Consider the following 13,896-nt stretch of genomic DNA (forward strand, 5'->3'; position numbering starts at 1 on the left):
ACTTCTTGAATTCACAAGATTTATATGTCATCTTAATTCAGGTCTTCTTGAATTCATAAGTTTTATATGTCATCTTAATTCAGGTCTTCTTGAATGCATAAGTTTTTTGTGTCATCTTAATTCAGGTCTTCTTGAATTCACAAGATTTATGTGTCATCCTAATTCAGGTCTTCTTGAATTCACAAGATTTATGTGTCATCTTAATTCAGGTCTTCTTGAATTCACAAGATTTATGTGTCATCTTAATTCAGGTCTTCTTGAATTCCTAAGATTTATATGTCATCTTAATTCAAGTCTTCTTGAATTCACAAGTTTTATATGTCATCTTAATTCAGGTCTTCTTGAACTCATAAGTTTTATGTGTCATCTTAATTCAGGTCTTCTTGAATACACAAGATTTATGTGTCATCTTAATTCAGGTCTTCTTGAATTCCTAAGATTTATATGTCATCTTAATTCAGGTCTTCTTGAATTCATAAGATTTATATGTCATATGTCATCTTAATTCAGGTCTTCTTGAATTCATAAGATTTATGTGTCATCTCAACTCAGGTCTTCTTGAATTCACAAGATTTATATGTCATCTTAATTCAGGTCTTCAGATTATTTGTCTTTTCTTGGGCATAAAGCCACTTATTGCTAGAATATAAACTAAAGAAGATTTGAGGCAAATGTTCATGAAACAGTAACCCAACATTACAAAAAGTCCCCCAGACCAAGTAGAGGTTAACATATGATCTGTAATAATATATGTCTCTGTACATATGTCAGTTAATAATCTGATGAATCTAGACAAAATGTTACCAACACTACTGATTGATTGATTTTTGCTTTCTTAAAGTTCACTATGCAATTATTTCATGCATATTGCAGGCGACTGAAACTAATGAAGATCTACCATCAACTCTTAATATCTTTTTAAGGATAATAAAATGCCCCCCCCCCCCCCCCCCCCCCCCCCCCCGACCGTAGCTTGATACGACCGCAGAAGTCGAACCCTGAACAGTTAGGACAAGTATGGACACTACATTCAAGCTTGATACAGCTCTGAATTTGGACTGTGATTAAATATTTGACACATCATAGGTTTCTTACATAAAATAAATGTGGTCAAAGAACTGAAAATTTTGAAATTGGACTTTTACCTATTTTGGTCCAATATCCAAAATCTAATACATGGTTAGATTCAGCATATCATAGAACACCAAGAATTTAATTTTTGATGAAATCAAACAAAAAGTTTAATTTTGGATGCTTTGGACCTCAATGTGGATCAATTTGATAGGGTCCTAAAAATCCATAATCTAAATACAAGGTTTGATTCAGCATATCAAAGAACCCCATATATTCATTTTTTGGACCCTGATTTGGACAGATTCAGCATATCAAAGTACACCAAGAATTTAATCAATTTATTTATTAATGGACAATATGAGCTAAGTTTTTAAAGGAGTTTGCTTCACCCATATAAGAAATATATATATTTATATATATAGCTTTCTGAAAAGTGATTTATACAGAATAACAAATAAACCTATCACGAAGTTCTTCAAAAAATTTACAAAAAAATGAAAAAAACAATTTCCAGAATATCATTCCCCATTAATACAGTCCTACAGTTATCCCCAAGAAATAGCATCAAAATGAAGATGGATTTAAAATCAGCTTATCAGCCAGACCACTTAGAAAACACAATGTTTTCAAATGAATTTGTCATTCCAATTATAAGTGTGTTATTTGAACAATACCACATGTTTTGTTTTCTGGATATTAGGTGGTAATTGTGCATGAACAAATAAATAGTAAATACAAAACACTTATCCATATTCATAAATGACTCCAAACAATGTAAAAACTACCTGACTACAGCTTTTGTTATAGATGGAGATTTCACATTATGAAAAACTAAGAAAGAAAGCAGAAAAGTAATTACTTTCATGCTTATTAATTGTATTCTTATACAAACAGGTTGTTTATATAACAAATAGGGTGGGAGGTGGCTGGTTCCTAAGTCAAGACAAAATAAGATTAGTATTTGCTGCTTAGCTGCTAAGCACAAAACATTAATGAGTAACTGCAAAGACTGGTCAGCTCAGAATTAGAATGTTGTTTCAAATATGACTAAATGATAAATTAATTAAATTTGTCCTAAAATATTAAGAAGGGATGTGTGGAGGGGGGGGGGATTCTGCTAGAGCCTTGTTATGGTCCAATATCCAATATCTAAATACATGGTTGGAATCAGCATATCAAAGAACCCCATATATTAAATTTTTGTTGAAATCAAACAAAGTTTGATTTGAATCAACTTGGAAACTGGGCACAAAAAACAAAAATCTAAATACGGTTAGATTGGGCATATCAAAGAACACCAATAATTCCTATTTTTTTTAATCAAACAATGTTTAATTTTTTACCGTTTGGAACTTTATGTGGACCAGTTTGAAAAATGGACCAAAAAACAAAATTCTAAAACATGGTTAGATTTGGCACACCAAAGAACACCAATAATTTGATTTTTGATGAAATCAAACAAACTTTAATTTTGGACCCCAATTTGGACCAACTTTGAAAACCAGGTCCAAAATCAAAAATCTAAAACACTGTTAGATTGGGCATATCATTGACCACCAATTATTCATTTTTTGATGAAATAAAAAAAAGTTCAATTTTGGACCCCAATTTAGACCATCAGAATACTGTGCCCAAAATCAAAAATCTAAATACACGCTTAGATTCAGCATATTAAAGAACCCCAAAAATTCAAGACTTTGAATTAAACCCCATTATAATTGCTAAAGAAATAAGAAATTTATACAAAGTATTACAAAAGTATTGTTTTTGGCCCCTTTTAACTAAATCGTTAGGATCATAACCCCTAAAATCAATCTTAAACTTCCTTTCATGGTATAACACCTTGTGGCAAAATTAAATAGCAATCCATAGACTAATACTCAAGTTATTGACCAGAAACCAGAAAATCCTAGTTTTTTAGCCCCTTTTCAACCTCTAGTTATTAAACAGTTTGGACCAAGACCCCCAAAATCAATCCCAACTTTCCTTTTGAAGTATGGAACCTTGTGGTAATAGAGATCCATGCACTTTTACTCAAGTTATTGTCTGTGAACCAGACAAATAATTGTTTTTTTAGGCCCTTTTTGGCCCCTTATTCCTAAACAGATATGACAATAACCCCCAAAATTAATCCTAACCTTGCTATTGTGGTGTGGGACCATGTGCTTACATTTAATAGAGATATATACACTTATACTCAAGTTATTGTCTTAAAACCAGACAAATAATTGTTTTTGGCCTCTTTCTGGCCCCTAATTACAAAGCAGCTACAACAATAACCTCCAAATTGAAATCCAACCCTTCTATTGTGGTATGGAACCTTGTGCTAAAATTTCATACAGATCCATACTCTTATACTAAAGTTATTGTCTGCGAACCAATTTATTTTCTATGAACCAGTGACACTGACCTTTTTTGGCCCCTAATTACAAAAAGTTAGGACAATACCCCCCAAAAACAATTCCAACCATCCTTGAGTGGTATGGAACCTTGTGCTTAAATCTCATAGAGATCCATACACTTATACTCAAGTTATTGTCTGCGAACCAAAATGTCTTTGAACATCGCTTTAACATAATGCGGACGCAAAAAAAAGTGCAGTCGTATAAAAACAAATGATCTAAATGTGCTAATGAAGTATGATACAATTGTTATAGCTCTGTAAATACAGAACTGTTTCACATATTAAATTAATATTATGTATGGTTCATATGATTATCAAATAATACTAGGAGCAATTCAACATGTCCATTTGTTCATCTGTCCAAGCTTTAAATTCTGCAATCTATATCTTTAACCTACTGAAAATATTTAATTCAATTTTATATTTTATATTTGATTTCTGCATTCGCATACAGTGTTTCAAAGATGAGAATTTAGTATGATTGAAGATTCTGAAATTTCTGTTTTCATTGAAATATCAGGATCTAATCTTCCAAAACCACTGAATGGATTTGAGCCAAAATCTATGAAAGAAAGTTATACACAGCATTATGACAAATACATTCAAACAACTTTAAGGATAGTTTCCCCAACTGATTCATATTAAGTACATGTGCAGTGTAGATACAATGTATACAGGGAACCTCAAGTATTCTATCACAGAAGAAGAAAATATGACAGTTGTCTTTTTGACATTGTTCCTATATCTTTTTTATTAATATTATATTTATGTTATGTCATAGATCAAACTTATGCGTTCAGTGTATGTTAACATGTTTTTGTTTATGTCTTTTTGATCAAGTTAAGCCTTTTCAATTGATATTTTATAGTGTGTCTTTTTATGTTGTAATGTTACACAACTGTTTCAGGTTAGGGTGAAGGTTGGCCCTTCTTAAAATGTTTAAACCAACTGCATTTGTATGCACCTGTCCTAAGTCAGGAGCCTGTTGTTCAGTGGTTTTTGTTTATTGGTGTGGTTCATAGTGTTTCTTGTTTCTCGTATTTTATATAGATTAGACCGTTGGTTTTCCTGTTTGAATTGTTTTTACACTAGTTATTTTGGGGCCCTTTATAGCTTGCTCTTCGGTGTGAGCCAAGACTCTGTATTGAAGGCTGTACTTAGACCTATAATTGTTTACTTTTTTACATTGTGACTTGGATGGAGAGTTGTCTCATTAGCACTCATACCACATTTTCTTATTTATAGATAAGTTTGAGTTCAATTGCCTGAAATAATGTTTGATATGTTACTTGCCATCTTAGACTGACAGGAAAACTTGTAATAATAAATGGAGAATATGTCCCCATGGACACAGATGATGCCACCGCTTGCATACACCATTATAAAGGGAAATAACTCAAGAACGATAAAAGTGACGCTACCCAAATTTGTACTTGATCTGAGTTTTAAGGTTATAAGTATTGTGTATAGGTTTCATAATGTTTGGTTGGGGCAAACTTAAGTTACAGAACGGAAACTAAAAATTTTGCATTTTTTTTCCATTTATAAAGGGCATAACTCAAGAATGGTTAAAGTGACCCCACCAAAATTCAAACTTGATCTTTATTTTGTGGTAATAAGCATTGTGTATATGTTTCATAAAATTTGGTTGAGGCAAACTTAAGTTAGAGAACGAAAACTAAAAATTTTGCAATGTTTCCATTTATAAAGGGACATAACTCTAGAACGGTTAGAGTGACGCCACCAAAATTCAAACTTGATCTGTATTTTATGGTAATTAGCATTTTGTATAAGTTTCATAACATTTGGTTGAGGCAAACTCAAGTTAGAGACGGACAAGGGCATAAAAATAAAAGAAGAATGTATGAGGACACGAATGCCCCAGCTCAAGCTTTGCAATTTTCCCAATTAATAAGGGCATAACTCTAGAAAGGTAAGTTGCTCAGTGCTCAAATTCAAACTCTGTCTAAGTGTTGTTAGTGTTTGAGTTTCATGAAATTTGAATGAGGAAAACTTGAGTGAGAGTTCGGAAATGAACAAATTTGCAGATTTCCAAGTTATAAAGGGGAATAACTCTAGAACAGTAAGTGACTCACTGCATAAATTTGAACTCTGTCAGCGAGTTTTGATTCTTGGCATTGTGTATAAGTTTCATAAAATTTGGATGAGTAAAACTTAAGTAAGAGGGCTAAAATAAAAATGGGACGGACGCTCAAGGATAACACTTAATGTTGCCTATGGCAGGGGCCTAAAAAAAAGAAAGTTGCATCTGTTGTCGTGCTAAGCATGCCCCACTCTTAATTCAAAGTATCTGAAAAGCACTTACACAATTACAACTAATCACTGCTAAGCTGCTGATTATATATAAAGTTATTCTGTACCAATGCTTTTTGAGAAAAGTGTGAAAGTACATTCAACATGTTGAAATATTCAAAGTATCGACAAAAATGAATAGGTGTCAGACATATCAGAAAAGACCTAACAAGTTTCACCTCTTTCACTGTCAAGCTGCTGATGAAATATGAAGTTTTCTGACTAGCAATACTGGAGAGATGTGTGATGAAAAATTTGAAGTTTATTCAAAATATTTTAAAATTCAAAGTACCGCAAACAGGATGATGGATGGCTGTTTAACATCCACCGCAAACAAGAAGTTTCTATCAGACCTGAGCAATGTGTGACAGAAATAATTGTTGGACAAACTGACAGACAAAATGAATGCAATATAGCCCCAACTGTTTAAAGTGGGGTATAATATAATAGTGTATTACAGGATCATAACTTTAAAATCAATATAATCATAACAACAGGGTAAATTATCGACTATACATCATAATCTCAAAATCTACTTAATATGAAAATTATTGAATATCAAACTAAAGAAATTGACAATTGATTTTATTCTGTTGGCATTCTACCCCTAATCTTATAGGCAATCTGTCCATCATTAAAGATGGCAGCCGCATTAGTTTTTACATTTCCTCTGAAAATGGAACTAAATTTATTTGTATATTCTTTTCTGATTTTTACTCATTGTTGAAGGCCCTATTGTGACCTATAATTGTTAATTTCTGTGTGATTTAGTCTCTTGTGGAGAGTTGTATCATTGGCAATCATACCACATCTTCTTATTTTTATAATTATAACATCAAATTCAATTTAAAATATTGGACAACATTTTCACTTTAATATTAGAGAAAAAAAGTAAAATAACAAAAATACCGAACTCAAAGGGATTTTCAAAACAGAAAGTCCTTTATAAAATGCAAAATCAAAAGCTCAAACACATCTAACGAATGGAAAACAACTATCAAATTTCCTGACTTGGTACAGGCAATTCCATATGTAGAAAATGGTGGTTAAATCCTGGTTTTATAGCTAGCTAAACCTCTCACTTGTATGACAGTCGCATAGAATTCCATTATATTGAAAACAATGTGTGAGCAAAACAAACAGACATAATAGGTAAAAACGTCATAAATTAGGGTACAGCAATTAAGGAAAACAGAAGCAGAAAACACACTAGGGACATTTCAATGTTCTTTATACATTAAAATCAACCCAAACCCACACATTATACTTAGAGATTTGTGCGTTTTTCTTTAAAAAGTGAAAATGAAAACTAATAGATTTAATTTAATTTGATGTTATAAGTAAACAATGCTATTCATACTCACTAGTTACAAATATACTACTGGTAGAAATTGTAACAGGCTTGCATTTCATCTGACAATATGATTGATTGTTAGTGTTTAACACCACTTTCAACACTATTGGCTTTATTGTGGCGGTCAATTTTTATTGGTGGAAGAAGCCAGAGACAACCACCAACCTTCCGCCTGAAAACTGACAATATGAGATTGGAAAATAAAATACTTGATATTTGTTTATTTGTTTATTTACTTTATATGAGGTATAACAGCTCACCTGGCACATGTGTATACATATTTCCTACATACACAGACAGCTCACCTGGCACATGTTTATTTTCCAGGCTGTTTACTGGTCAAGTTTACATGTGTTTTAAACACTTGTGTTGGAGTATATATGTGCTTTGCCAATTTACAAACAAATTGTAAATTCAGAGTATTTTAAGTTAATGCATTTACCTTTAAAACATATTTCACCACTGGATGTTCAAACAGAGTTTATTTTATACACCATCGTAATCACAAGTAAAATATGTCTGTTTCTATGTTGAAAGGTCTTATGATGAAAATATTTTTGTATTTCATACTGTATATATTTTATTTTCTGACCTTCTTGATCTGGTGAACCCAAATATTTAACCTGAATGACAGACATCTTTTTTTAAATAAACATTATTTAGACCTGACACAAAAGTCTGTTACATGTATACTATTGTATTTATCCATATTTCACTCTGTTAAGTTTAGGTTTAAAGCATTGTGTATAAGTTTCATAACATTTGGTTGAGGCAAACTTAAGTTAGAGAACAGAAACCAATTTTGGGACGTACGTACAGACGGACAAGGGTAAAACTTAATGCCCCACTGCTACAGCAGGGGCATAAAAATAAAAGAAGAATGTATGAGGACAGGAATGCCCCAGCTTGAGGTTTGCAATTTTCCCAAATAATAAGTGGCATAACTCTAGAAAGGTAAGTGGCTCAGTGCTCAAATTCAAACTCTGTCTAAGTGTTGTAAGTGTCACCGAGTTTCATGAAATTTGAATGACGAAAACTTGAGTAAGAGTTCTGAAATGAACAAATTTTGCAAATTTCCAAGTTAAAAAGGGGAATAACTCTAGAACAGTAAGTGACTCACTGCACAAATTTGAACTCTGTCTGCGAGTTTTGGTTCTTAGCATTGTGTATAAGTTTCATAAAATTTAGATGAGTAAAACTTAAGTAAGAGGGCTGAAATAAAAATGGGACAGACGGTCAAGGATAACACTTAAAGTTGCCTATGGCAGGGGCCTAAAAAAAAGAAGTTGCATGTGTTGTCGTGCTTAGCATGCCCCACTCGTAATTCAAAGTATTTGAAAAGCACTTACACAATTACAACTAATCACTGCTAAGCTGCTGATTATATATAAAGTTATTCTGTACCAATGCTTTTTGAGAAAAGTGTGAAAGTTCATTCAACATGTTGAAATATTCAAAGTATCGACAAAAAGGAATAGGTGTCAGACATATCAGAAAAGACCTAACAAGTTTCACCTCTTTCACTGTCAAGCTGCTGATGAAATATGAAGTTTTCTGACTAGCAGTACTGGAGAGATGTGTGACGAAAAATTTGAAGTTTATTCAACATATTTTAAAATTCAAAGTACCCCAAACAGGATAATGGATGGCTGCTCAACATCCACCGCAAACAAGAAGTTTCTATCAGACCTGAGCAATGTGTGACAGAAATAATTGTTGGACAAACTGACAGACAAAATGAATGCAATATAGCCCCAACTGTTTAAAGTGGGGTATAATATAATAGTGTATTACAGGATCATAACTTTAAAATCAATATAATCATAACAACAGGGTAAATGATCGACTATACATCATAATCTCAAAATCTACTTAATATGAAAATTATTGAATATCAAACTAAAGAAATTGACAATTGATTTTATTCTGTTGGCATTCTACCCCTAATCTTATAGGCAATCTGTCCATCATTAAAGATGGCAGCCGCATTAGTTTTTACATTTCCTCTGAAAATGGAACTAAATTTATTTGTATATTCTTTTCTGATTTTTACTCATTGTTGAAGGCCCTATTGTGACCTATAATTGTTAATTTCTGTGTGATTTAGTCTCTTGTGGAGAGTTGTATCATTGGCAATCATACCACATCTTCTTATTTTTATAATTATAACATCAAATTCAATTTAAAATATTGGACAACATTTTCACTTTAATATTAGAGAAAAAAGTAAAATAACAAAAATACCGAACTCAAAGGGATTTTCAAAACAGAAAGTCCTTTATAAAATGCAAAATCAAAAGCTCAAACACATCTAACGAATGGAAAACAACTATCAAATTTCCTGACTTGGTACAGGCAATTCCATATGTAGAAAATGGTGGTTAAATCCTGGTTTTATAGCTAGCTAAACCTCTCACTTGTATGACAGTCGCATAGAATTCCATTATATTGAAAACAATGTGTGAGCAAAACAAACAGACATAATAGGTAAAAACGTCATAAATTAGGGTACAGCAATTAAGGAAAACAGAAGCAGAAAACACACTAGGGACATTTCAATGTTCTTTATACATTAAAATCAACCCAAACCCACACATTATACTTAGAGATTTGTGCGTTTTTCTTTAAAAAGTGAAAATGAAAACTAATAGATTTAATTTAATTTGATGTTATAAGTAAACAATGCTATTCATACTCACTAGTTACAAATATACTACTGGTAGAAATTGTAACAGGCTTGCATTTCATCTGACAATATGATTGATTGTTAGTGTTTAACACCACTTTCAACACTATTGGCTTTATTGTGGCGGTCAATTTTTATTGGTGGAAGAAGCCAGAGACAACCACCAACCTTCCGCCTGAAAACTGACAATATGAGATTGGAAAATAAAATACTTGATATTTGTTTATTTGTTTATTTACTTTATATGAGGTATAACAGCTCACCTGGCACATGTGTATACATATTTCCTACATACACAGACAGCTCACCTGGCACATGTTTATTTTCCAGGCTGTTTACTGGTCAAGTTTACATGTGTTTTAAACACTTGTGTTGGAGTATATATGTGCTTTGCCAATTTACAAACAAATTGTAAATTCAGAGTATTTTAAGTTAATGCATTTACCTTTAAAACATATTTCACCACTGGATGTTCAAACAGAGTTTATTTTATACACCATCGTAATCACAAGTAAAATATGTCTGTTTCTATGTTGAAAGGTCTTATGATGAAAATATTTTTGTATTTCATACTGTATATATTTTATTTTCTGACCTTCTTGATCTGGTGAACCCAAATATTTAACCTGAATGACAGACATCTTTTTTTAAATAAACATTATTTAGACCTGACACAAAAGTCTGTTACATGTATGCTATTGTATTTATCCATATTTCACTCTGTTAAGTTTAGGTTTAAAGCATTGTATATAAGTTTCATAACATTTGGTTGAGGCAAACTTAAGTTAGAGAACAGAAACTAAAAAATTTGCAATTTTTTCCATTTATAAAGGGGCATATATGTAGAACGGTTAAGGTGACGACACAAAAATTCAAAATTGATCTGTGTTTTGTGGTAATAAGCATTGTGTATAAGTTTCATAACATTTGGTTGAGGCAAACTTAAGTTAGAGAACAGAAACTAAAAATTTTGCAATTTTTTCCATTTATAAAGGGGCATATATCTAGAACGGTTAAAGTGACGACACAAAAATTCAAAATTGATCTGTGTTTTGTGGTAATAAGCATTGTGTATAAGTTTCATAACATTTGGTTGAGGCAAACTCAAGTCAGAGAACAGAAACCAATTTTGGGACGTACGTACAGACGGACAAGGGTAAAACTTAATGCCCCACTGCTACAGCAGGGGCATAAAAATAAAAGAAGAATGTATGAGGACAGGAATGCCCCAGCTTGAGCTTTGCAATTTTCCCAAATAATAAGTGGCATAACTCTAGAAAGGTAAGTGGCTCAGTGCTCAAATTCAAACTCTGTCTAAGTGTTGTAAGTGTCACCGAGTTTCATGAAATTTGAATGACGAAAACTTGAGTAAGAGTTCTGAAATGAACAAATTTTGCAAATTTCCAAGTTAAAAAGGGGAATAACTCTAGAACAGTAAGTGACTCACTGCACAAATTTGAACTCTGTCTGCGAGTTTTGGTTCTTAGCATTGTGTATAAGTTTCATAAAATTTAGATGAGTAAAACTTAAGTAAGAGGGCTGAAATAAAAATGGGACAGACGGTCAAGGATAACACTTAAAGTTGCCTATGGCAGGGGCCTAAAAAAAAGAAGTTGCATGTGTTGTCGTGCTTAGCATGCCCCACTCGTAATTCAAAGTATTTGAAAAGCACTTACACAATTACAACTAATCACTGCTAAGCTGCTGATTATATATAAAGTTATTCTGTACCAATGCTTTTTGAGAAAAGTGTGAAAGTTCATTCAACATGTTGAAATATTCAAAGTATCGACAAAAAGGAATAGGTGTCAGACATATCAGAAAAGACCTAACAAGTTTCATCTCTTTCACTGTCAAGCTGCTGATGAAATATGAAGTTTTCTGACTAGCAGTACTGGAGAGATGTGTGACGAAAAATTTGAAGTTTATTCAACATATTTTAAAATTCAAAGTACCCCAAACAGGATAATGGATGGCTGCTCAACATCCACCGCAAACAAGAAGTTTCTATCAGACCTGAGCAATGTGTGACAGAAATAATTGTTGGACAAGCTGACAGACAAAATGAATGCAATATAGCCCCAACAGTTTAAAGTGGGGGTATAATATAATAATGTATTACAGGATCATAACTCTAAAATCAAAATAATCATAACAACAGGGTAAATGATCGACTATACGTCATAATCTCAAAATATACTTAATATGAAAATTATTGAATATCAAACTAAAGAAATTGACAATTGATTTTATTCTGTTGGCATTCTACCCCTTATCTTATAGGCAGTCTGTCCATCATTAAAGATGGCAGCCACATTAGTTCTTACATTTCCTCTGAAAATGGAACTAAATTTATTTGTATATTCTTTTCTGATTTTTACTCATTGTTGAATGCCGTATTGTGACCTATAATTGTTAATTTCTGTGTCATTTGGTCTCTTGTGGAGAGTTGTATCATTGGCAATCATATCACATCTTCTTATTTTTATAATTATAACATCAAATTAAATTTAAAGTATTGGACAACATTTCACTTATTAGAGAAAAAAGTAAAATATCAAAAATAACGAACTCAAAGTGATTTTCAAAACGGAAAGTCCTTTATAAAATGCAAAATCAAAAGCTCAAACACATCTAACGAATGGAAAACAACTATCAAATTCCTGACTTGGTACAGGCAATTCCATATGTAGAAATGGTGGTTAAATCCTGGTTTTATAGCTAGCTAAACCTCTCACTTGTATGACAGTCGCATAGAATTCCATTATATTGAAAACAATGTGTGAGCAAAACAAACAGACATAATAGGTAAAAACGTCATAAATTAGGGTACAGCAATTAAGGAAAACAGAAGCAGAAAACACACTAGGGACATTTCAATGTTCTTTATACATTAAAATCAACCCAAACCCACACATTATACTTAGAGATTTGTGCGTTTTTCTTTAAAAAGTGAAAATGAAAACTAATAGATTTAATTTAATTTGATGTTATAAGTAAACAATGCTATTCATACTCACTAGTTACAAATATACTACTGGTAGAAATTGTAACAGGCTTGCATTTCATCTGACAATATGATTGATTGTTAGTGTTTAACACCACTTTCAACACTATTGGCTTTATTGTGGCGGTCAATTTTTATTGGTGGAAGAAGCCAGAGACAACCACCAACCTTCCGCCTGAAAACTGACAATATGAGATTGGAAAATAAAATACTTGATATTTGTTTATTTGTTTATTTACTTTATATGAGGTATAACAGCTCACCTGGCACATGTGTATACATATTTCCTACATACACAGACAGCTCACCTGGCACATGTTTATTTTCCAGGCTGTTTACTGGTCAAGTTTACATGTGTTTTAAACACTTGTGTTGGAGTATATATGTGCTTTGCCAATTTACAAACAAATTGTAAATTCAGAGTATTTTAAGTTAATGCATTTACCTTTAAAACATATTTCACCACTGGATGTTCAAACAGAGTTTATTTTATACACCATCGTAATCACAAGTAAAATATGTCTGTTTCTATGTTGAAAGGTCTTATGATGAAAATATTTTTGTATTTCATACTGTATATATTTTATTTTCTGACCTTCTTGATCTGGTGAACCCAAATATTTAACCTGAATGACAGACATCTTTTTTTAAATAAACATTATTTAGACCTGACACAAAAGTCTGTTACATGTATACTATTGTATTTATCCATATTTCACTCTGTTAAGTTTAGGTTTAAAGCATTGTGTATAAGTTTCATAACATTTGGTTGAGGCAAACTTAAGTTAGAGAACAGAAACTAAAAAATTTGCAATTTTTTCCATTTATAAAGGGGCATATATGTAGAACGGTTAAGGTGACGACACAAAAATTCAAAATTGATCTGTGTTTTGTGGTAATAAGCATTGTGTATAAGTTTCATAACATTTGGTTGAGGCAAACTTAAGTTAGAGAACAGAAACTAAAAAATTTGCAATTTTTTCCATTTATAAAGGGGCATATATCTAGAACGGTTAAAGTGACGACACAAAAATTCAAAATTGATCTGTGTTTTGTGG

The sequence above is a fragment of the Mytilus californianus genome, unplaced genomic scaffold (assembly GCF_021869535.1).
Source record: "Mytilus californianus isolate M0D057914Y unplaced genomic scaffold, xbMytCali1.0.p SCAF_3, whole genome shotgun sequence".
Taxonomy (NCBI): domain Eukaryota; kingdom Metazoa; phylum Mollusca; class Bivalvia; order Mytilida; family Mytilidae; genus Mytilus; species Mytilus californianus.